Source organism: Cibotium barometz, chromosome 55 (assembly GCF_041138505.1).
Source record: "Cibotium barometz isolate CiBa-2024 chromosome 55, ASM4113850v1, whole genome shotgun sequence".
Lineage (NCBI taxonomy): Eukaryota > Viridiplantae > Streptophyta > Polypodiopsida > Cyatheales > Cibotiaceae > Cibotium > Cibotium barometz.
Window position 1 is genome coordinate 31,363,912 of NC_141100.1, and position 24,964 is coordinate 31,388,875.

The window sequence follows — 24,964 nt, forward strand, 5'->3', positions numbered from 1 at the left end:
CCCTTCAATCACTTGATAAATCATGCACATAAGCCTAAAGGTAAATGGACCCTATACATGCATTTCCTAAATTAAACACGGCGTAGAGTGTTGGATTATATTATGTAACAAAGGTAAAGTGGATAATAAATCATGTACATAAGCCTAAGGTCATGGACCCTATACATGTATTTACTAAATTAAACACGGCGTGACAATACGTAATACATGTATTTACTAAATTAAAAGTGACTTTGACTACTTTGGAAGTGAGCCTCGGAATTATGCAGTAAAATAGCTCGAGAAATTAGGGCTCGAAAGGCTTCAGATTTGGGGACTGAAGCTCTGACTGATTGATCACGGATGGGGCCTTACCCAACGAGGCGGTGTGATTGGGCTGTCCTCGCGAATTTCAAAGCCTTGTGGCCAGACAAGAGGAGGGAGATCAGCTATGACATTGTTCTCCCGGAGCAAGATCAGCATCATCTTCTCGGATGCGAACCAGTACTTGTCTCGGCCAGGATTGATTGCCCCGACGTGAGGGTAGCATGTGAAGTCCAGCTTGCCCATTATCAGTAAGAGGTAGGCTGATAGCACTCTGATGCGGTGCACTTTGCCATTCTCCAGCAGTTGCTTCAGTTTGGCCTCCAATATGTCCGGCCGCTCGAACAGGGCAGGAGGCTCTTGCTCTGAGAGGCTCCTCTTCTCGTAGAGTGTTACGAGAGTTCTCACGAAGACGAGAGAGCGAGAGCTTGATGGATCCACCATTGCGGCCAATCTGTCCACGACGCTCTTCTCGCCGCTGGTCACCGCTTGGAGCACCAAGCCCGGGTCTTTCCTGGCCAAGCCGCCGAAGCTGTTGGCGGCCGCCCAGCCTACTTGCCCGAACCCCTGCAGCTTGTCCGCCAGCTTGGTGAGTAGATTCGCCGGCAGCTTCACTTCCGGCAAGTCGAGACCCTTGCTTGGATCTACCCAAAAGCCAACCATGTTGGCTGCCGCCTGCTGCACAAAGGCGTCGCTGGAATCCAAGTATTTCAACAAGAAATCCAGCCCTTGCCTGTGGGCGTAGAGGTACTCCATGAGTTTCCGATGATGCTTGACCACCGCCTGAGGCTGCACGTTTCTGGCGTACTCTCGCCCCAGCATCTTGTAGGCGAATTCTAAGAATTCAAAGTCATCAGCTTGGACGATACCCGAGCTCAAAGTTCCCTGTAAGATCTCGTCGTAGTACCTGTGGATGCTGTCCTCGGGGGGATGGTTCAGGCAGAAGAAGGCTATGGCAGAGCAGATTACGGCAACGCAAGAGATCGCAGCGTTGATGATGATGAGAATGTAGAAGATACGGAGGGCATTCTGCAGATTGTGTACGTTTGGGATGGCGTAGTGCACTCTGTGGAGGCGAATGATGGGTAAGACGATGCTGGGGGAGACAAGGAAGAGTTGCAAGAGCTGGGAGAAGAGACGAGCTAGCCATGCGCGCTTGTATTGGTCGTCTTCCTTGTATTTGAGGAATTCGGGGTTCTGGCTCAGAGAGGTGAGTGTCCTTGTGACGAGCCGGCTGAAGAAGGCGGCCGATGCCAAGCGTGCCGCTTCCAGGACCAGCAAGGCGGTGACCATGGCGAAATCGACCAGTATGAGGTAGCTCACGAAGGCTCCTAGCAGGACCACAGTGGCCCAAGTGAGGTTGCAGAATGCAAGGAACCTGGAGAGGGCGTGCAGGCTCCCGACCAGGCGGGCAGCCCACCTTGCCTTCGCCATGTCTCTCTCGTAGCTGTCGATCAGGGGCTCCCGATCCTTTTTGGGGTCAGCAGCTCTTGCCTCTCCGTTTCCAGATGCGCGCTGTCCGTCCCTAATACTTCTGGCTGTGGCCAGCTCGACGGTGTTCTCAGCCATAGCCATGTTGGCGGAACTGCAAAGAGACCGGCGCCGCAGCAGTACTTCACTTTTGACGACGTCGCCGTGCCCCGCCACGCAATGACGTGTTGACTCGAGTGCCATACAGAGTCTTTAAAAAAAAAAAGGCATTTTTATTATTGAAGAAAATCGAGACAAGTTACAAAAGTCGGGCTGACATCAAATAGCGGTCAAGGCCATTTTCAGGCCGAGACTTCTCTCACTATCCTAGGCAATCAGCAAAGAGCAATGACCCTCTGGGTCTCTATCTTAGGCTCTAGAGGTATTGGAGCTTCAGCACATAGCTTAGATCCACGTTTACAAGATATTCTCTCTTCTCTTGAAGCTGAAGAATCTTGACCTTATCTGTGACATTCTTTGGAGTGCTTCCAATAGGGCCTACCAGTTTTGAAATTCTGTCCTCAATGTCAGTGATCTTCCTCAAGTAGAACCTCTCCCCTGCAATGATAAGGAGACTTTTGAGGGAATAGGTATTCCGGGTATCACTGTTGTGTAGGGCCGCTAGTCTTTCAATCCAGAAGAACCAGAGGATTTCTGTTCTTAATACTGTCCAGAGTTCAGTAGAGCAGCCTATGGGTTCCCCAATGAGCAGATGCTTCCAGGATAAGCAAGTTTTCCCCCAACTGGCCACATACTCATTCAGTTTCTTTACCATTGGTTCTATGTTAGGGCACAGTAGAAAAATGTGGAGGTCATCTTCTTCCTTGAGGCATCTGGCACATGATCCATTTCCCTTGCCAAAGACTAGGGCTTTTTTCTGTGTCCAAATGGCCCTGTACACTCCCTGTACATGATAAGCCAAGCAAGACAAGCTTTCTTAGGTTCCACATGTATGCCCCAAAGTGATTTGAAGAGGAAATACCACTGGCTCCTATCTTTGAGGATATTCCATCTTTGATTTAGAATACAATGGATTGGTGGGGTATTCCACCTGGGAGGAATAGGCCAGATGCTTGTTTGGTTAATCCACTGGAAAGCCTTCAGCGTAGGGGGGTCTTCAATTGTCATTAGCCACCAGTCGATGCCATAGCATCAGCCTTTTGCCAATAATGTCCAGTTGAGAATCTGAGAGGTTGTACTTAGCAATGAGATCAGCCCTTGATATCCAGGTTTTCTTATCCCAGTCCCAAAGGTTACTCCATGTCTTAATGCCACCTAAATGAAGCTTCAGTGCCTCTTCCACATCTTGTGTATCTACTTGAGGCAAGTCAAGAGCAGGCCACCAGATGGAATCGATGGGGTCGATGCCCAGCGTGTCCTTGTAGTCTGGGGATGGCATCAGCTAGGATTTTACTTTAAACCAAGCCTTCCATAGAGAGATCAATAGCTCTGATCCTTTAGGGGTTATCTGATACTTGCTTCCCAAAATGGTTAGAAAAGGGAGCTGTTTCCATCTGTAATGACCTTTAAGAGCAAACAGATGGTCTTTCCTATTAAGAAGCCAAGCCCCGGGGACATTAAGCCTCTCAGAATCCATTTGGCTGCCATTCAGTCAGCCATATTTTCAATGTCTAAGATTATAGCCCTCCAAGCTCAGTGGGAAGGCAGTAGAATTCCCATTTCACTTTGGCCACTTTCTTCACCCACGGGTCTCCTCCCCAGAGAAAGTTCCTGCAACACGAGATGAAGCTTTTCAAATCTTCTTCAGGAGGTCTCCAACAGCTCAGGAAGTAGATAACTGTGGGGATAATAAAATGGTTCAGCACCATCTTCCTCCCTACCATGTTAAGCTGCCTATTCTGCCATTTTTTTAACTTGATCTCTATTTTTTGCATGATCCATTGCCATTTTTTCTTAAGTGAAACTCTGAACCCCATGGGTATACCTAAAATCCTAACTATTTCCCCATCTTGGATGACCTTGCAACCCTCTAGTAGCAGCCAGTTAGGCAGGGGCTGTATGCTAGTTCTGATACCAGTCTTGTTATGGTTGATAACTGAACCTGAGGCCTTACAATAGGTTTGCAGACAATCCCAGAAGGCCCCTATACTGCTCTCCTCATTATCAACAAGTGCATTGGTGTCATCCGCAAACATTTCAGTGCAAACCTGCTTACTATTGCCAAGCAGAATTCCTTTTATTTCTCCTTTGTTGATTCTGTCTTGGACAAGCCAATTAAGTCCATCCGCAGCTATGGCATAAAGGAGGGGGGCCAAAGGACATCCTTGTCTGATTGATCTAGTCAGATGAAAAGCTTGAGTGAGGTCCCCATTGATGCATACCCGAGCAGTTGCATTACCCAGCAGTGTCTTTACCATACTGCAGAACCTTGAGCCACAGCCCATGTGTTTTAATGCATCTATCATAAGCTCAGTCTATCATAAGCTTTGTCAAAGTCAATTTTGAAGAAGATGTAATCTTGCTCTGATTCTTCAGCGAATTCCATAGCTTCCCAGAGCGTAATGATAGTGTCTAGGATATATCTACCCTTGATAAATCCTTTCTGTTCCTTACGAATCCAATCATTCATGTGATCTTTCAGCCTTAGTGCCAACACTGGCAAAAATTTTATAAGCACAGTTTAGGAGCGTAATTGGTCTCCAATTGGTGATAACATCCTTATCATCCTTCTTATGTATCAGCTTAATGATGCCTGCATTGATGGTTCGGGGGAGGACTTCAAAGAGAAGGGCTTCTTTCCAAATTTTTGATAGAGGCTCTATCAAAGTGTTTTTGAAGGTTTTGAAAAATTCCGCTGGAAGACCATCATTTCCAAGGGATTTTTTGTCTTTAAGCATGTCAATAGCTCTGGATATCTCTTCTTTTGTGATTGGTTTGTCAAGCCACTGAGCTTGCTGTTCTGGCACTGTTTTAATTCCACATTGCTCTATGAGCTTAGTTGAGGCAGTTTGCTCCGCTTGATTTGTCGTAGATTTCGAAAAGAGACTTTGGAAGTGTTGGGCTATCCAAGCTTTATTCTCCTCTGGATGCCTGAACTATCTTTCAAAAGGGGGATGGTCTCTGCTGCATGATTCACTTTTAGCATTTGAAACATTTCTTTGGATGGTCTGTCGGCTTTACCAGCCCACCACTCTCTGAAAAACAAGGCACTGACCTCTAGTTGTTTGTCTTCTATTTTATGGAGGTGGGCTCTAGTGTCCCTCAGGGCAGTCTGAGCAGAGACATCACCAAGGTTGACCCTGTTCTCAAGTTTTTCAATCTCTTCCAGACACTCTTTTTTCTTCTTCTCTCTTATCTTTTTGACTCCTTTCCTGGCACAAATGAGCAAGGATTGCGTGGACTTCACTGCCAGAGACCATGCCTTAGCGGGGGTCAATCCTAAGCTAAAGAAATGATCCCATATTCTCTTCACTTCTGCTTGTACCATGGGGAGTTTAAAGAGGGAAGGGTCCGTATGGAACCACTTGCAGCACTTTTTCTCATCAACTTTCTCCAGAGATGCTAGAATGGGATAGTGATCTGACAGGCAAGTGTCAAAAAATGGCTTTGCATTCCACAGTAACAAACATTTTGCACACTTCCTGATTGACATAGCATCTATCAATTCTAGCCTTCCTTAATAGATCACCTGTTCCATAGTTTTGCCAAGTAAATTGTCCTGGTAGTCCTATGTCAACTAGGTTGAGCTGTTCCTTGCATTTGCTCCAAGCAAGTTTTTCCGCTCCTGAGATAAGCTTCCCCAGTTTATTGAATCTATCTTCCTCTAGTTCTACCATATTCAGATCTCCTATCAGAATGACAGGTTCATCATACTCCTACATGAGTGAATTCCAGATACGAGCTCTTTGAGTCTGCCGGCGGGCAGTTTGCATACATGCCTATCAGAACAAAATCCTCAAGTTCAAACGCCACCCACTGGTCAAAAAGGTCTACTTGGATATCTCTGATCTGATTCTCCCATCTAGGGTGCAACCCACAAGCTACCCCTCCAGAGCCTTGAGGGTGAGCGGTATAAATCCATATGAGATTTTTATCTATTGCATTCAGTCTTTGGATGAGATTATCTCCACTGACTTTAATCTCCGTCAACACTACAGCATCGACATTACCATGTTTCAACCATGCCTTAACTTTTTTCCCTTTATTAGGGTCTGTAAGACCTTTGACATTCAAAGACAATATCTTCATGGAGGGGGGGCTTGGTTTTGTTTCCTCTGTCTTCAATTCTTATTTGCATCTTTGGGGGAACCCTCCATTTGTACATGGTTTCTTTTGAGATCTATGGATATGTCCATGGCATTGTCTGAGGTAGGGGTTTGTCTTTGTTTTGCTGCTCCTTCGTTTTCTCTTGGATGGAGCTCTTCTTGACTTTGGGTATCTTCTAGTTTAGCCAGCTCAGAGGCCAGCTCAGAGGCCAAACGGTCTAGATTGAGCTGATTAACTGGAGTTGAATCTATAAATTCCTCATCTGAGTCTGAAAGATCAAGTTTGTCCAGAAGGGAATAGAAGTTAGCTTTGGGATTGGATGAGTTGTTCTTCTTCTGTTTGAAGGTCTTTCGTTGAGGGGGTGGAATAAATCCATCGTTCTTACCCTTCCCTATCTGGGAGTCGCTATCGGAAGGGTTTTCAAAGGTGGACGGGTTACCAGTTGAAGTAGAGGCTGCGTTAGCTTGCACATCCTTCACAGCTGAGTCCTTTTGTAAGGCAAATCCGAGGTTGGACTGTTTTCCCTTCTGAACTACATTTCTTTGTGGAGCATTACCCTTAGAGGGGGCTTTTGAGGGACATTCTTTGATGACATGCCCTTTCATTCCACAATGGAAGCATGCATTCGGGAGATGCTTATAAAGAACTTTTTGCTCTATACTGAATTCTCCACAGTTGATAGAGATGGACTCCTTTAAGGGCTTGTCCAGGTCTATCTCAACCAGCACTTGAGGGTGCCAGGATGGGTTGATAAATGAATTCCGTCTGTGACCAAGAACCCTTCCAAGGAAGCCTGCAATTTTGTCAGTCCATGGGTACATGTGGTAAGGCAGATCCGGGAGCTCAATCCAAATTGGGCAAGTGGAGAGCTTAGGCCCACTTGCTGAGAACTCTTTTGTCCACTTGAAAAAGCAGAAGGGTGCGTTCCTATACATCCATTGGCCTGCTCCCATAATTTTGAGAGCCATTGATCTATTTTTGAATAGGAAAAGGTAGTACCCTTTAGGTAGGATTTGCACAGCTTCAATTTCTATGTCCAATGGCCTCCACATATCTTCCATCCATTTTTTAAGGTGGTCCACCGGAGGTCTAGGGCCGAATAGTAGGCCAATAAGACATCTTCCTGAGTAGTCCGCTTCCACATCCTGAAGTAAATCTAGAGGGAGATCAACTTTTACAGTAGTGGAGCCTTCGTTGGTGAGGTGATTGGTATCTTGCTCCATGATATCCTCAGGGAGTATTTGAGTTTCCTTGTGAACATTTGCTTCTCCTATCTGGCTGTTGAGGACGTGTATTTGGCGATGGGCTTCCTCTAGCTGGAGTCTCAGATCCATTTTAGTGTCATTCATCCATGGCCCTTTATCTTTTGCGGGGGCCATGACCCTATTGGTTTCCTTAAATATTCTCCAGATGAGAAGGCTTGGACCAGCCCTGCTCTACTGAGCCTTCCATGTCTCTGAGAGTTAGAGTGGGTCTCGGCCCGGTCTGATCCTCCTTGATCAACGACATATGGGACTCCTTATCCACTTCGAGCCCGAGCTAGACCCAAATGAAAGAAACATGCAATAAAAGCAGACACAGAAAAGGAAAGGGAAAACCGCAATTTGCAAAAACCTCGTTCTTTGCCATAACACGGTGAACACGCCTTGATTGCTGCACAGCGCTCGTACAAAAGGAGAAATCCAGCTAAGCCGTTTGCTTCTGCTCCCTTGTCGCCAAGTTCCTCACACAAAGGCTGGCTGCTGAGCCTCCTCCTTCAGCTACTCTTCCCTTGGCGAAAAGCAGGAGCGTATATCTACGATTGAGCAGCATTTGGAATGTTTGGAGAATCGCCTGAGCACAAGTATTCAAGAATTCCCCGATCACGAGAGAGGGAGGGCCATACAGAGTCTAGGATTAGCGGGCAATTTGGAAATTTAATGTTACCGATTAAAAAATCTATATCTAAGTTCATGATCTCACTTGTAAAAAATAATTTTGCAATTTTAAAAATCGATAAAATTTAAACATTGTAGTTATATTTTGGTGAAAAATCTTGTAAATGTTGAAGAAAAACTTGTAAATTTTAAAATCACAAGTTTTTCGATTTGAGAAGAAAAATATTCTCCGTAAACATTGATGTTCTCTCTCTCTCTCGTCACATGGCACAAGTATAAGAGTGGGACATATTGTGCATGGCGCGTGCTAACTAGTCTGTATTTATATTTATATACCTATCTCAAGCTACTCCCCTTCCATAGACTACGGGAGATGACAAAGGAAGATATTCAAGTTGTCTTTTTCTCAAATTTGAAATTTCTCATCTCATCTCATTTTAATTTTTGAAACAAGAGCTATCCCTTCTTACCTAATAATTTTCTTGCAAGAAAAATAGGGGCCTCCCTCCTAAAATATGAGCTTCATGATAAAAACTTCAACTTGTAGGTGTCTCTTTCTTTCTCTCTCTCAATGTAAAGAATCCCCACCCATTAAAATTTAAACTAAATTAAGTATTAATTAATTAAAATTATATATATATATATGTGTGTGTGTGTGTGTGTATGTATAAATTTATTTATGTTTATAAATACAAACATATATGTATGTATAGGTAGATGTATCTAGATTTAATAAAATATAATATTAATATATATTTGGATGTGTGAATGTGTGTGTGTGTGTGAGAGAGAGAGAGATATTACATGTAAGATATATTTATTTGAGAGTGAGCACATCTCACCACGCATCCCTACCCATTCAAATTTTATTTAAATTAATTAAAATTATATATGTGTGTGTATATACATAAATTTATTTATGTTTATACATACAAATATATATGTATGTATAGGTAGATGTATCTAGATTTAATAAAATATAATATTAGTATATATTTGGATGTGTGAATGTGTGTGTGTGTGAGAGAGAGAGAGATATTACATGTAAGATATATTTATTTGAGAGTGAGCACATCTCATCACGCATCCCTACCCATTTGAATTTCATTTAAATTAATGAAAATTATATATGTGTGTGTATGTACATAAATTTAGTTATATCTATAAATACACATATATATGTATAGGTATATGTGCATGAGTATAATAAAACATAATATTTTATATAATATATATTTACATGTGTGTGTGTGCGTGTGTGTGTGTGTGTGTGTGTGTGAGAGAGAGAGAGAGAGAGAGAGAGAGAGAGAGTGAGTGAGAGTTTCTATATGTGCAAGAGTGTGTGTAAGAAAAGAGAGGGAGTGTGTACATGTATATATATATGTATGGGTGTGTGTGTGTGTGTGTGTGTGGGAGAGAGAGAGAGAGAGAGAGAGAGAGAGACAAAGAATTTCTATGTGTGAGAGAGAGAGAGAGAGGGAGAGAGAGACATAGACAAAGAATTTCTATGTGTGAGAGAGTGTATATGAAGGGAGACTTTTACGAAAATGGAAATTATTGAAACCATTGAAATGATATTTTTATGATGTATTTTATTTATCATCGATATTTTTTTTAATTATATGCTGCATGGTTGGTGACTTACCACTTAATATTGGACACATTGTGTTAAGTAGATAGTTACTAGATATTTTTTTGATAACAGAACACAACACTTGGGTAGGGCCAGTAAGGGTGACTCGATGAGGATTGCACATGTATGGCGATATTAAATTTATGCGATCTTATATTTTCTATATTATAAATATTCTTATATTTATGCGACGAGGAAAACAGAGCGGCCCATGTCTCTCTCGTAGCTGTCGAGATTAGGGGCTCCCGGTCAGCCGCTCTCCGTTTCCAGATGCGTTGCCGTGCCCGGCCACGCAATGACGTGTTGACTCGCGTGCCCATAAAGTCGAGTCTAGGATTAGAGGACCCATATAACAATTTGGAAAGGTTACCCATTAGAAAATCTATATCTAAGTTTTTACACTATAACACACTATTTCAAGAGCTACAGCCATGTGGCAAAAAACTATATCTCTTCTCTTTAGTCACATTGTAGAAGTATCAGGGAGGGACGTACTGTGCACGTGCACACGAGTGGGAGTAGTGCCACCGCATGCTCACTAGTCTGTATCTATATTTTTATATATCTATCTCAAGCTTCTCCCCTTCCATGAGTCTACAAAGGAAAAAAGGAAGATATTCACGATGTCTCTTTCTCAAATTTGAAATTTCTCATCTCATCTCATTTTAATTTTGAAAGGAGAGCTATCCCTTATTACCTAATGATTTCCTCGAGAGAAAAATAGGAGCCTCCTTCCTAAATATGAGCTTCATTTGATGAAAACTTCGAGTAAACACACCTCACTGTGCATCCCCACCCATTAAAATTTAATCTAAAAATTTAAACTTTAATTAATTATAATTATATATATATGTGTGTACATATAAAAAATTATTTATATTTATAAATACACATACATATGTATGTATAGGTATATGTATCTTGATTTAACATATATAATATATATTTGAATGTGTGTGTGTGTGTGAGGTGTGTGTGTGTGTGTGTGTGTGTGTGTGTGAGAGAGAGAGAGAGAGAGAGAGAGAGAGAGAGAGAGAGAGTTTCTATGTATGGGAGAGTGTGTGTGAGAAGAGAGAGGGTGTGTGTGTGTGTGAGAGAGAGAGAGATAGAGAGAGAGAAATAGAGACTGAGAACTTCTATGATGAGACAATAAATGTGAGGCGAGGAGACTGTGTTTACATTAGTGCACATATGTGTGTGTGCATGTGTGTGTGTGTGTGTGTGTGTGCGTGCGTGTGTGTGCACGTGAGAGAGAGAGAGAGAGAGATAGAGAGAGAGATAGAGAGAGAGAGAGAGAGAGAGAGATTGCATGTAAGATATATTTATTTGAGAGCGAGCACACCTCATTACCTATCCCCACCTATTCAAATTTATTTGAGAGCGAGCACACCTCATTACCTATCCCCACCTATTCAAATTTCATTTAAATTAATTGAAATTATATGTGTATGTATATATATAAATTTATTTATATCTATAAATACACATATATATGTATAGGTCATAATATTTTATGTATTATATATTTACATGTGTGTGTGTGTGTGTGTGTGTGTGTGTGTGTGTGTGTGTGTGAGAGAGAGAGAGAGAGAGAGAGAGAGAGAGAGAGAGAGAGAGTTTCTATATGTGGGAGAGTGTGTGTAATCTAGATTACTTAAAAAAGTAGCTGGTGGAGTCAGTTGGATCTTCAAAAACCTATAATCCTGATATTAGGTGGCCATCTCTATCTCCTGAGGAGTGGGCTCGCGACCATAGTCCTTCATCTGTTATTTAAAAACCACATGAGTTATCAGTTGATATAAAGAACATAAGATACACACCTACATGCACGTCTAAGACAAAATGTGAACATATAAAAGTGGCAATTAAGCCCTTCTTGCCCATCTTGCCAAGACGTGATGTATGCCGAGCCTATAGCCTAGCTCGTGCTGCATCCTATAGACATATGTTCGGAATCAAAAAGCATGTGTAGACCTAAGATTAAGACAGACATTAGTACATAGCTAGAGAGTAAATATTACATACCTTCTGTTGATCCCAATGTATCCTGAGTTGCATCTCCCGTCGAAAGGCCCTCCACGACTCAGGATGCATACTAGTGCGGGTATTCAGTCTAAATATAGATAATACTTACTAGGTTCATATGATGCAAAAAATTAAACATGCTATGAATACTTTTACTGCAAACTCATACATAACTGACTTTTAACAAATAGTTGTTGTAATTTTTATTTTGTTTCAATGGCAAACAGGTTTCGACTCATCCTCCAGTACATCACCTCCTCCAACACACCTACGAGCTTCTATAATAGGGTGAGGAGGTGTGTACTCATCTCCATTGACATCTTCTATGACGTCCTCGAGTTCCGTGCAACATGAAGTTGATGAGGCACATACATACTACGAGCAAAGAGTTCCATGTTGGTGTGTGAATTGTTGAGGCACTCACCGACACGCAGACACGACGACAATGCTGTATCCACGAGATAGAGTTTGGAAGATGTCATGATGCACCGGTGTACCAAAGAGTCAGGATTAGCCTATGGTAAGTGATATTTATTTTTCTAAGCATTCTACATTAACTCTTTCAAATTCTATAAGGTCTTGATAGACAAAGTGATATATAACATGCATCTAGGTGCAATCATCATAGCCAAATCTAGTTGTGCATCTTTTTGATGCTGACACTGGCTTTCATGGGGGCTTGATCGATCTATGCTTCCTCGCACGCACCACAGTCGGCTGTTATTTTCTTTTATGTATCTTTCCATGCATAGAAATTAAATCTAAAAAAATTCTTTTATGCATCTTTCCATGCATATAAACTAAATCTAATGAAAATAACACTTTTATAATAAAAAAAATTATGCATCTTTCCATGCATAGAAATTAAATCTAATGAAAATAACACTTTTATAATTAAAAAAATTTCTTTTATGCATCTTTCCGTGCATAGAAATTAAATCTAATGAAAATAACACTTTTATAATAAAAAAGTTTCTTTTATGCATCTTTCCGTGCATAAAAATTAAATCTAATGAAAATAACACTTTTATAACAAAAAATTTTCTTTTATGCATCTTTATCTAGTGAAAATAACACTTTTATAATTAAAATTTTTTCTTTTATGCATCTTTCCATGCATAGAAATTAAATCTAATGAAAATAACACTTTTATAATTAAAAAAAATTCTTTTATGCATCTTTCCATGCATAGAAATTAAATCCAATGAGAATAACACTTTTATATAAAAGAAAATCCTTTTATGCATAAAATAGGAATAATACTTTTAAAATAAAAAGAATTTCTTTTAGAATGCACAAACGGTGGGGTTACTCTTTTGGAAAAACATAAAGATAAAACTTATTTCCACAAAATTTAAGAAAATTTTACCATAACCTCCTTTGTATGGCTGACCATTTCTCAATTTTTATATTCTAATATTACTTTAAAATTAATCCCAAATGAAGTAAAACACTCTAATCTAATCAATTTTCACTTTCTAAAGATTAATCAATAAGAAAAGTTTAACTCAATTTATTTGTTACTCATTTTAGGATAAAGAAAGGCTGAGTTCTTAATGAAGAGAAGGGGGAAGCCTTTTCATCAAGGCTTAACATGCATATTCACATTAAAAAGCAAAGAAATCAAAAAACCATAGATTAAATTAAAAAAAAGTAAAATTTTTAATTTACATGGAGTTTTGTGAGCTTTCCTTTGGCTTGAGGGATTGAGGGTTCTACTCTTGTTTGGATCAAGAGTGGCCACCAATTCTTTGTAGAGGAATTAGTAAAAACAAGTGAATTCAATGTTTTTGGCTCTGGGGGGAGGAGTAGAGTAACAGTGCATAAACACTATTAAGCTTTTACAAAGGGAGAGGCTTCTATTTATTGGGAAAAGTGAGCCTCTAACCAAGCAAACTAATTCTAGAATTTTCCAGATCAGTTTGGTCAATTTTTGACCATTTTTGGGTTAGTTCAGCTTACTTTTTGGAACTAGACTTGAATTAGGAGAGAGGAGAGATGAAATATCTCATTATTTTTTAGTTTAAAACTCCTCCACACATGTGAAATAGGCACCTCCTTCATGAGGGGGAATCCCCACTCTGAGGTGTCAAAAATTTATTTTTTTTGTATTTCCTTTGGTCCTTATTCCACTCTTCATCTTATGTGAGTATTTACTCATTTTTTGGGGGGTTTTTCTTTATTTCTTCAATTTATCTCCTCCCTACGTTTGGATTAATCTGATTGGCCCCTTAGAACCTTAATCTAAAATTTTTAGAAAATTTGGACCCTTAGGCTAAGGTCTTTTTAGCAGATTATAATTTATTTCTAATGCACCTTAGGAAATTATTTTTAAACTTCTATTTTTAGGGAAATTTATTTTGATAAGAAAGGATATTTTCCATCCAAAGATATGTTGCCATATATATATATAGGCAGTGATGTGTGTGAACACACTTAGGACCGCCGGGGCACTTTTTCCCTCTTTAGGAGTTTTTTTCCCCCGGCTTGTATATACGCCCATCCTTCTAGGGCTAACTTATCTTTTGTACATTGACACAATCTAATACACTTTTGTGTTGTGTGCATTCTTGCTTTTACTCTCAAGTCGAATCTTCAATTTCCCTGTCTTTTCACTTAATTTCTTGCATATCACGCATTTCCTGCATATCACGCAAGAAATCCCTCGATGCATCAAGCTCAATATCCTTAAGACTGACATCAACAGGTGACCTGGTGGGTTGATACCCATACGTAAGCATGAACGGACTATAACCAATAGCCATATGCTTAGAACTGTTATAGGCAAATTCCATAACATTAGAAGATATTTTTCCCAACTCGATGGTTTTCCAGAGACATGCATGAAGCATATCCTCTAAAATCTGATTCACACGCTTTGTTTGCCCATCAGAGTGTCGGGTGATCAGAGGAATTCATACTCAAAGTAGTTTCCACTTTCTTGAAAACTTCCTGCCAAAAATGAGTTGTGAACTTAGAGTCTCGATTGCTCACAATATCTGAAGGTAGACCATATAGTCTTATCAGTTTTGCTGGATAAACTGGTAAGACAATTCTGACGCTTTAATTGTTGTCTTTGTGGGTAAAAACCTAGCCATCTTTGTCAATCTATCCACGACTACCCAAATGGCATCGTGACCCCTAGTACGTGGAAGTCCCGTGATAAAATCTATGAAAATACTTTCCCACTTTTACGGAATATCCAAAGGATGTACTAATCCAATAGATTTAAGGTGTTCTTCCTTATTAATTTGACACTGATGACAGTTGACCACATAATTCTGAACAAAATCCTTCATTTTTTGCCAATAAAAAGTCCTTCTAACCAAAGCCAAGGTACACTGTATGCCAGGATATCCTGTCGATGGTGCATTATGGTACTTAAATAGGATTCTCAGTTTAATTTCCAGCACAGCCACCACACAAACCTTATCATTTTGGAATAAAAGACCATTCCAAATAAAAAATTGGTTGGATTTTTCTTCATTCACCAGGTTTTGATCTACCTCAGAGTTGGATCCTAATTTTTTCAAATTCTAATATTTTCCAAAGAAAATATCTGTACTATATTTTCCCATGAGTGAATAGTACAAGTTAGAAGTAATTTGCATGAAGCTAAGTTCATTAACTTCACCAATTCGACTTAACGCATCAACAATGCGATTCAAGCTACCTTTCCTATATTTAATCTCATGAAATCAAAGTCCTGCATTCAACTCAGCCCATCTCGCCTTTCTACCTTTTAAGTCTGGTTGACAACAAATGAACTACAAAGAGTGGTGATCTGTCAATACCATAAATTGAGACCCGGAGAGATACCGTCTCCATGCCTTTAAAGCATAAATGATCGCATACAACTCTTTCTCCTGAACTGGGTACCTAGTCTGTGCATCATTGAGTTTCTTACTCTTGAAGGCCACATGCTGCCCATCCCGGAAGAACGAAGCTGCGCCTACTGCAAAATCACTAGCATCAGTCTCAACAATGTAAGTCCTGCTAGAATCTAGTAAGGCTAACACAAGAGCATCTCGAACTTTATATTTCAAAGTATTGAAAGTATCCTCTAGCTTCTCATTCCACTCAATCGGAGAATTAGACTTCTTATTTTTACCCTTAAGAAGGTTGGTAAAAGGCATTGTCAACTTCGAATAATCCTTAACAGATTTTCGAAGAAACACCACAAAACCTAAGAAACATCTTAATTGCTTGACTGTACACAGAACTGGCCATTCTAAAACCTTACTTAAGCCATATCGAGAGATCTTATGACCCAACTATAAAACTTCCTTTTTGAAGAAGACAATTTACAATACAGTTTCTCCTTCATGAGCCTTCTTAGAACCTCTTTAAGATGATCCTCATGCTTTTACTGTATATCAAAATATCATATAAAAAAACCACCACACATTTTCCTAACAGATCCTGAAATATATCATTCATCATCTGTTGGAAAGTTACTAGGACATTAGTGAGACCAAAGGGTAACACTAAAAATGCATGCTGGATACTGCCTAAGTATGTTGGTAGCTACTCACATGCACCGAGAGCACCGAGGTGCTATCTTACCAAAGGGTTACTTTAAATGCATGCTGGATACTGCCTAAATATTCCGGTAGCTATCAGCTTACACCAGAAGCTCCCAATGCATGCTGGGTGCTACCTAAGTATGCCAGTAGCTACTGGCATGCACCGAGAGCACCGAATGCATGCCAATAGCTGCTTCCAATGCATGCTGATAACTACCCACATGCATCGGGAGCTACGGGCATGCACTAGAAGCACCCAATGCATGTCAGCAGGTGCTACCTCCTAAGTATGCCGATAGCTACCGGCATGCACCGGGAGCACCTGGTGCATGCCGAGTGCTACCTAGGCAAGCGGGTATCTTTAAATGCATGCCGGATGCTACCTAAATATGCCAAGCTATTGATATGCACCAAAAACACCCGGGTGCTACTACCTAGGTATGCCGGTAGCTACCGGCATGCACACCGGGGGCACCCAGGGGTGCTACCTCGGTAAGCGGGTATCTTTAAATGCATGCTGATGGATGCTACCTAAATATGTCAGTAGCTCCCGACACGGGATCTACCAATACATGCAAGGTGCTACCTAAGTATGCCGGTAGCTATTGGCATTCACCGAGAGCACCGAATGCATGCCAACAAATTCCAATGCATGCCAATAACTACCGACATGGCATGCACCAGAAGCACCCAATGCATGCCGCGGGTGCTACCTAAGTATGTCGATAGAGCTTCACCGGAAGCACCCAAGAGTGCTACCTAGGCAAGCGGGTATCTTTAAATGTATGATGGGTGGATGCTACCTAAATATGCCGGTAGTTTTCGGCATGCAATGGGATCTCCCAATGCATGTCAGGTGCTACCTAGGCATGCCGGTAGCTTCCAATGCATGGCTATGGAAATTGACCTTGGACATGAGACCTAGAGTGGAAAACTGGTCCCATGTGAGCCCAATCGGGACAAGTCAGCCAGGGTTCCACTTTATGTGTCCAAGGTCAAGTCTGCATTGTCCTGCACATGAAGTAGTGGTGGCAGCCCATGTTGTGAGTCTCCCTTTGGAACGATGCTAGGTGATCTGTGTATTTGGAACATGAAGTAGTGGCAGTGTGAGTCTCCCTTTGGAAGGATGTCAGGTGATCTGCGACCGGGTGCCAAACATCTATAGGTGCATGTAGGATTGCATGTAGAGAACAGGCAAGCCCATAAGGCTACCCAAGTGTAGAGCCTTGTGCTCTATAGTAGAAAGGACTGCCATCCCATAAGCTGATGATAAAAACATTGATGTGTTGAGTGTAACAGAGAGGGGTTTTGTCCCATAAGCTGAGGATTAAAATGTTGATGATATGTAGCAAAGGGTGGGATGCTATCCCAAGGTATGCTGCTAAAGGAAAATGTTGTAGATATGTTGTCAAGATGTGTTGATGTAGGGCAGGTGCCGGTAAGCAGCAGAGCAGCCCCGCACAAGACTAGAAATCCCAAGATAAAACTGAAAACAAAATATACTTTCTTAATGCTACATATGAAGATCTATATCTCTTCTCGAAGAGAACAACAAGCCAATCATTTTGAGTACTAGAACACTGAAAACGGACACTGTATGCAATAGTTATGACCCAAAATGTATCAAGCTACCTAGGCATGTCGGTAGCTTCCAATGCATGTCGATGGGAAACTCACCTTGGATCCACGAGGGATACAGTGGAAAATTGGTCCCATGTGAGCCCAATCCTGGATGAGTCACCCAGGGTTCCACTCTATGCATCCAAGGTCAGGTCTACATTGTCCTGCACATGAAGCAGTGCCAGTCCATGCTGTGAGTCTCCCTCTGGAATGATGTCAGATGATCTGTGTATCTACTCTACTTGGGACGGAGGGCATGTCGACTAGCCCTATGGCCCATGGACAGCTAACCGACAACCCCAAACCCTAAAAAAGTTGTCATACCATGCAGCTCTCCATCATTTTGGTGGTCTTCAATCCAAGACACTAGGAAGGCCCCAAGTTGTGCCCACCAGCCCTTGCATGGGCTGGGTAGGCTATTGGCCAGCCCTAGGGACCCTTGTCAGGAAGCTAATAGGGCCAGGGATCTACCCAGTCAGTCGACTATGTCATGTGCACAAAGTGTATCTACCATGTGCAACACGCACACAAAACTAGCTTTGAGGCTTGGGGTAGCTTGGAGCTAGGCAGGTAGAGTGGCGAGTTGGGTTGGGGATGGACTGATGGGCGGGCACCCATGTGTGGATGGACTGATGGGCGGGCACCCATGTGTGGATGCCTGCTGGTGACTGGCCAAGAACCTATAAAAGGGTGGCTAGGGTGAGTCAATCAGTCAGAGTCTCGCAAGGCTATGCGAGAGCTTTGTGGCGGTAAAGGAGCCTACAGCTAGTGCAGACGTGCACCCACTTCATTGCAGCCGAGGCCGATAGCAGTCTCAAGGCCCACGAGGGTAGCCGCATGGCGGTATGGGACGTCATGGGGGGTAGAGGCTGATTGCAGTATGTCTAGCTACTTAGCTCAACTCATGGCTCGGTGGGAACAGCTAATACTTGTGGGCTTTGCCCATGCATGTAGTGGCTGGGTGTGGTGAGTCAGGCCTGCACCCCCTTCATGGTTTTATGGCTTTGTCGTGGTTTGGGTAGTGAGTCAAGTGTTGAGATATCAAGCTCATCTAGTGAGGCGGTGGACACTAATGACCCGCTTGGTGGATAGGCCCCACACTTACACCACTGGCACGGTTGGTGAGATCATGGGTGATATGCGGCCAGTGGGATGACAGGCTATGTGACAGCCATTCTAGAGACTGGCATAGTTATAGCGCCAGCTCATTTAGTTGGGTTCACACTATAGAGAACCCTAGTATGTATTTGGTTGAGTACCTTTTCATATTATGTGTACTCTTATCTTTGTATATGGTGTGTTGAGTGTTGTGTGAAGAAGAAGAAGATTTTCAGCCTCTCACCTTGTGTGTTCTCTTTTAGGATTTTGTGAGTGTGAGTGTGCTTGCAAAGCTCAAGCTCTCTTCTCCCCTGCATCTTTTCATGGTATCAGAGCCTAGTTCATGCTAAGGGCTGAGCTGCAAAGAGAAGCACAGGAAGCGATACGAGGGTAAGAGCTTCATCTACTCTTCCCTATTTGTGTTGGACTACACCCTTGTTGGGAGCTCTACGGGAGCCACCGGCAAACGATCTCTGATGATTGAGGAGTTTTCTTCACGGGAGTAAAGCTATAGGGCAATAAATCTGTCCTATCGAACGAATTTTTTGGGCTGAAAATGTGTTTCGGGCGTGTTAGGACCTCTGTTTTTTGAAAAGCAGGCGATTTCGAGCACTGCAGGTAAGTCATTGATTCTATGCAGAACTCTGTTTTAATAATTGCAGGAAGACAGATTGGTTGTTCAGACATTGTGTGTGCTACAAGGAGGTCAAACAATTTCCATTGGGTGTATGTATGCACATTGAGGTCACTGGTTGTGACATTTGAGTGTAGTACAGTACCGTTGCAAAAAATACACCAGTTTATGCACAGAACAAACCAAAGTGCTATTTCTGGTAAATTTGTGTGTCTAGCAAGATGTCAAATGATGGTATAAACCAGATTGTTGCTGAAAAGCTTGACAAGAACAACTTCCATGCTTGGAGGTTCAGGTTGACAAATTTCTTGATGGGAAAGGGTTACTAGGACTAAATAGAAGGTGAGCATGAAGAGGCACCCGGAGATACCGGAGATCAATCCGATCAATCCGACTACTGTGCAGATGTGAAAGAGTTCAAGGATTGGAACCAAGGAACCAGAAAAGTTATGTATTGGCTCTCTATCAGTATACAGGATACCATGATTGGGCACATACAAGATGCCAAGTCCCCTAATGAGGTGTGGGACACCTTGGTAAAACTCTATGAAACGAATACCAAGGTGCAAAAGATACAGTTGAAGAATGAACTTCATATTGTGGAGAAAAAGAGTATATCTGTGAATGACTATGCATTGAAGATCAAGGGTATTGTGGAATCCCTTGCATCTATTGGCATTTCAGTAGATGATGATGATAATGTGGAAGTCTGTCTACGTGGTCTCGGGCCACAATACAAGGCATTAAAGATGTCTATAGACTCAGGAAAACATTCCCAATTTCACAGATTTGGTGTCTATGTTGATTATAGAAGAGAAGAGCTTGGGTGAAGACCAACAGTCTTTACAAAACAAAAATAGTTCAAAGCAACATGCCTTCTACACAAGCTCAAGGAGAGGACGAGGTAGAGGAGGCCGTGGACGCAGCCAAGGAGGTGGCCGAACAGGTAATCAGAATTATGGCAGCAGCAACAACAATAATCCCAGAATTCACAACAACACGTAGGTGGAAGAGGCCAATTTAGAGGCAGGGGGAGTCAAAGAGCAAAGGCAGTATAATGATACACGTGGATGCTTTTATTGTGGTAAGCTTGGACATGTGTAGGTAGATTGTTTATAAGAAGGAGGCCGACATGCAAAATGGAAAATTGTAGCAAAATAACTATGTATCCTCGAGCAAAAACAATGAGGATAATGAAAGGTTGTTTGTTATGCAGCATGTCGTTAATGCCATGTCTGAAAATGTTGAAGCAGCACATGATGATGTATGGTATGTTGATTCAGGTACTTCGAACCACATGACAAGTCATGGGGAGTGGTTCAAGGAGATGAAAAACCTTGAAAGACCAGGTTTTGTGGAAATAGGGAATGACACTGCTCATCCAATTGCCCATGTTGGAGATGTGCCATTGTCTATGCAAGATGGCAAAGTGAAGTACCTTGCAGATGTACTTCATGTTCTGAACATAACAAAGAATCTGGTTTCAGCTGGCTAGATGATTGATCAGGGTTTGCAGGTTCGGTTTAACCCTAATGGTTGTTATGTTGAAGACTTTAAAGACAAGTGCACGTTGGTTGCAAAAGGCAACAGAGTGGGCAGAATGTTTACATTGAATGTGAACATGCCTGAAGTGAGTGCCGTGATGTTTGCAAATGGTTCAAGAATTGTTGCAGACACAGACATTTGGCATAAAAGAATTGGACATGTGAATGTGCAGAGAATGAAGTCTATGCAGACTAAAGGAATTGTGACAGGGCTGCCAAAGTTTAAAGTTGAAGGTATGCAGAAAATATGTGAAGCATGCCAATTTGGAAAGCAAACAAAGCATGTGTTTCCACGTGACAGAAATGTGAGCAGAAATGCACTAGATGTTGTGCATTCAGATGTATGGGGTCCTACGAAGACTATGTCTATGGGAGGCTCCAGGTATTATGTGGAATTTATTGATGACCACACAAGGAAAGCGTGTGTTTACTTCATGAAGGAGAAGAGTGAGGTGTTCACTCATTTTCAAAATTTCAGAGTTATGTTTGAAAAGAAAACAGGGAAACATGTAAAGCGCCTAAGGTCAGATGGAGGGGGAGAGTACTTCTCTAATGAGTTCTCTGAATTTTTGTAGAAGAATGGTATTCAGAGACAGTTTACATGCAGATACACTCCGCAACAAAATGGAGTTGCTGAGCGGAAAAACAGGCACATTGCTGAGATTGCACGAGCATTGATGGGAGAGAAGAATATGCCACATAGCTATTGGGCTGAGGTTGTTTCTACAGCAGTTTACATCGTGAACATGACTCCAACTATAGCCATACATGATATAAGTCCATAGGAGAGGTTTACTAGTAGAAAACCTGATTTGTCTCATCTGAAAGTCTTTGGATACATTGCATGTGTATGTGCCAGATGAGCTGAGAACTAAGCTGGATCCAAAGGTTGAAAAATGTGTGTTTATTGGGTATTCCCTTGAGCAAAAGGGATACATGTGTTATAACCTTGCTACACATGAGTTGAGGGTAAGTAGGGATATTGTTTTTTATGAGATGAGCAGCTGGTATGCTGCTGAAAAAGAAGCTGTTGGGGCTGATGTGAGTGGAAATGTGGTTGCACAGAATGCAAGTCAACAATCACAGTCTTTGAGTGGACCAGGAGAGTCCTCATCTAGTGGTTTAATTGATAGACCATGGAGTGGGAGGTTGCGTCATAATACCAGTCCTGCAAATGTGATTAGTACATTACATAAAGACAAAGAGAAAGTGGTTGAGCCCCTTAGTATACATGACATTTTTGCAGGGCATTCTCATGTTGACGGAGAGTATAGTGGCTCAGAGATGAGCCTTGATGAGGATCTTGGGATACCAGTTATGAGAACACCTGGTGTAAAGAAGGCTATGGAAGCCATGAATGCAAAGCTGCAAAGACCTGGGAGAGTGAAGAATCCTCTGCAGAGGTTTACCTATGATGGTTATGTGGCACATCACTATACATACATGGCAAAAGTTGTGCAGGTTGTAGAGCCCACATGCATTGATGAGGCTATTGGAAATGTGTGTTGGGAGAAAGCTATGGATGAGGAGATGGATGCACTATATGGAACTGAGACTTGGGATTTAGTGCAATTGTCTGAAGGCAAGAAACTGGGACAGAGATATGTGTACATGGGTACACATATGCTGATTGGGCTAGTAGTATCTCAGATAGAAGATCTACTAGTGGCTTCATGTTTTCTTTGGGGAGTGCTGCTATGACTTGGAGCAGCAAGAAGCAGCCTACGGTTGCTCTATCTAGGTTACAGAGGCCGAGTATAGAGGTGCTGCTATGGCAGTATGTGAGGTAGCTTGGTTGAGAAAGCTACTTTCTCAAGCACAGATTGATGTTTGGCGGGAAAATGATCATTGTGTTTTCTCCTTTCTGATGTTGAATTGTCAAGATTTTGTTCTCTCTCATGTGTGTACAACAGATGCTGCACATGAAGTTTGAAAGGCATTTGTAGATCTTCATGAGATTAAGTCTCCGCGTCGGATTTTGGCTTTGGAAAAGCAGCTTATGAATTTTTTAGTTTCTACCTTTCCATCTTTATTTGCTTTCATCCCGAAGAAGAAAGATCTCTGGGAGGAGTTTGCTGTTTGTGGTGGCAAGGATATCTCTACACAAGATATGGCTATTTGGCTCCTCTCCAAGCTTCCAGAGAGGTTTGATGGTTTCTTTCAGTCTCTTGTTTCTTCTCCTTGTCCTATTCCAGTCACTTGGGAGAAAGTTCTCCCCACCATTATGCAAATTGAGTCGCACTTTGAGGAGTGGGCTGGAACCTCTGGTGGTTCTAATGGAGCTTTGGCTGCTCGAGAGAAAGGGAAGAATCGACAGAAGAAAGGGAAAGGGGGTTCTAACAAGAACTCCAAGGATAATGACAAAGATAAAGACAAAAACAAAGGGAAGAATCGACAGAAGAAAGGGGGTTCTAACAAGAACTCCAAGGATAATGACAAAGATAAAGACAAAAACAAAACTTCTAAAAACAAGGACATTGTCACTATTATGGCAAGAAGGGTCATAAATAGCCCCAATGTCGCAAGAAGAAGCAGGATGAAGAAGCAAAGGACTCTACCCCTACAGCAATGTCTCAGACCAAGAAGGATGATGGTATTCTTCTATTAGCTAGTGCTTGTCATGTACTGGCTCTTATGACTTCTCAGTCACAGTCTTAGATTGTGGATAGCGGTGATACTGCTCACATGACACCTCATCGGGATTGGTTCAAGGACTTTACTTCTAGGATAGGCAATACCACTGGGTGATTCTTCTTCCGTGCCAGTTTATGGACGTGGCATCATCCCCATCTTCCGCTCCTCTGAGGATGAGTTACTTCTCTGACGTTATGTACATTCTAGATTGGGCATTTAACCTTTTGTCAGTGAGTGCTCTTACATCTCAGGGTGCGGAGGTGATCTTCTCTTGTTACGAGATTACTTGTGATAAGGAGACTGGTAGCATCTTGGCTCAGGGAAGTCCAAAATAGTGGTTTGTACAAGTTGGCCCTTGGTTGTGGGCTGGCCACCCATATTTTCTTGGCATTTTCCTCCTTTTCTTGGTATTTTTCCCAGGTTGGGTGGTGTCTCTTTTGCCGGCCAACTCCATTTCTCCAATTGGCTAGGTCTCTTTGTCCAATCGGCCAGCCCCTTCATGACCTATTTATAGGCAGGCTTGCCTCCCTCATTTCTCATTGTCTAGTCCTATTTTGTATCCCTCACTTATGAGACCTTTTATGTCTCTTGCTCAAGATTTCTTCATTGTAGTATATTCAACATAGTTGCTTCATCTCTCTCTCTTACACTTCTCAGATCAGCACACTCTAGTGCTTATCTTGCTTCCACTTTGTGCACACTTTCAATTTTATCATCAATCCATATCTTGGGACAGCACTACCACCTTGGAGTGCCTCTGCATCCACCAACACAAGCCTTCAACACTGATCACCTCTCGGAGTGCTTTGCCTCACATCGACGCAAGACTTTGACAACAACCACCTCTCGGAGTGCTACTCGTTCTGAGATGATCACAAGCTTATAGTAAACTGGCTACAAATCTGTCCTCACCAACCCAGAGAAAGTTTTGGATCAATCGTTGAACTTGACTAATGTAGGCCTGTGAGAAGGCCCAACAAGAAGTGATATACCACATGGTGGTAAGAAGAGCTTGGTTTGCCACCACTACCTGGCTGGCTAAGGAAAGCCTTGTTGAACTTTAGTAGAGTAGCTTCTTCCAATTACCCCCAGAAGAAGAGGGGCTAACTGCTGCTCCAGGGAGATATCGATGCCCACCTCGCATAGGAGAACTGATGCTTTTATTGTCATGTAGTAGGCCATTCTAAGTCAAAGTGTGCCAAGAAAGTAGTGAGTGAACCATAGGGCACACTCTAGCTAGTAGTAGCACACCACTTCTAGCTTCCATAGTCACTAGGTTTGAAGTTCAATAGATTTGTCAACTTCAAACCAAGCACACAAAGGAGTGAAAAATCCTATGGCATGTGTGTGCAAAGGTTGGTGCCGATATTCGG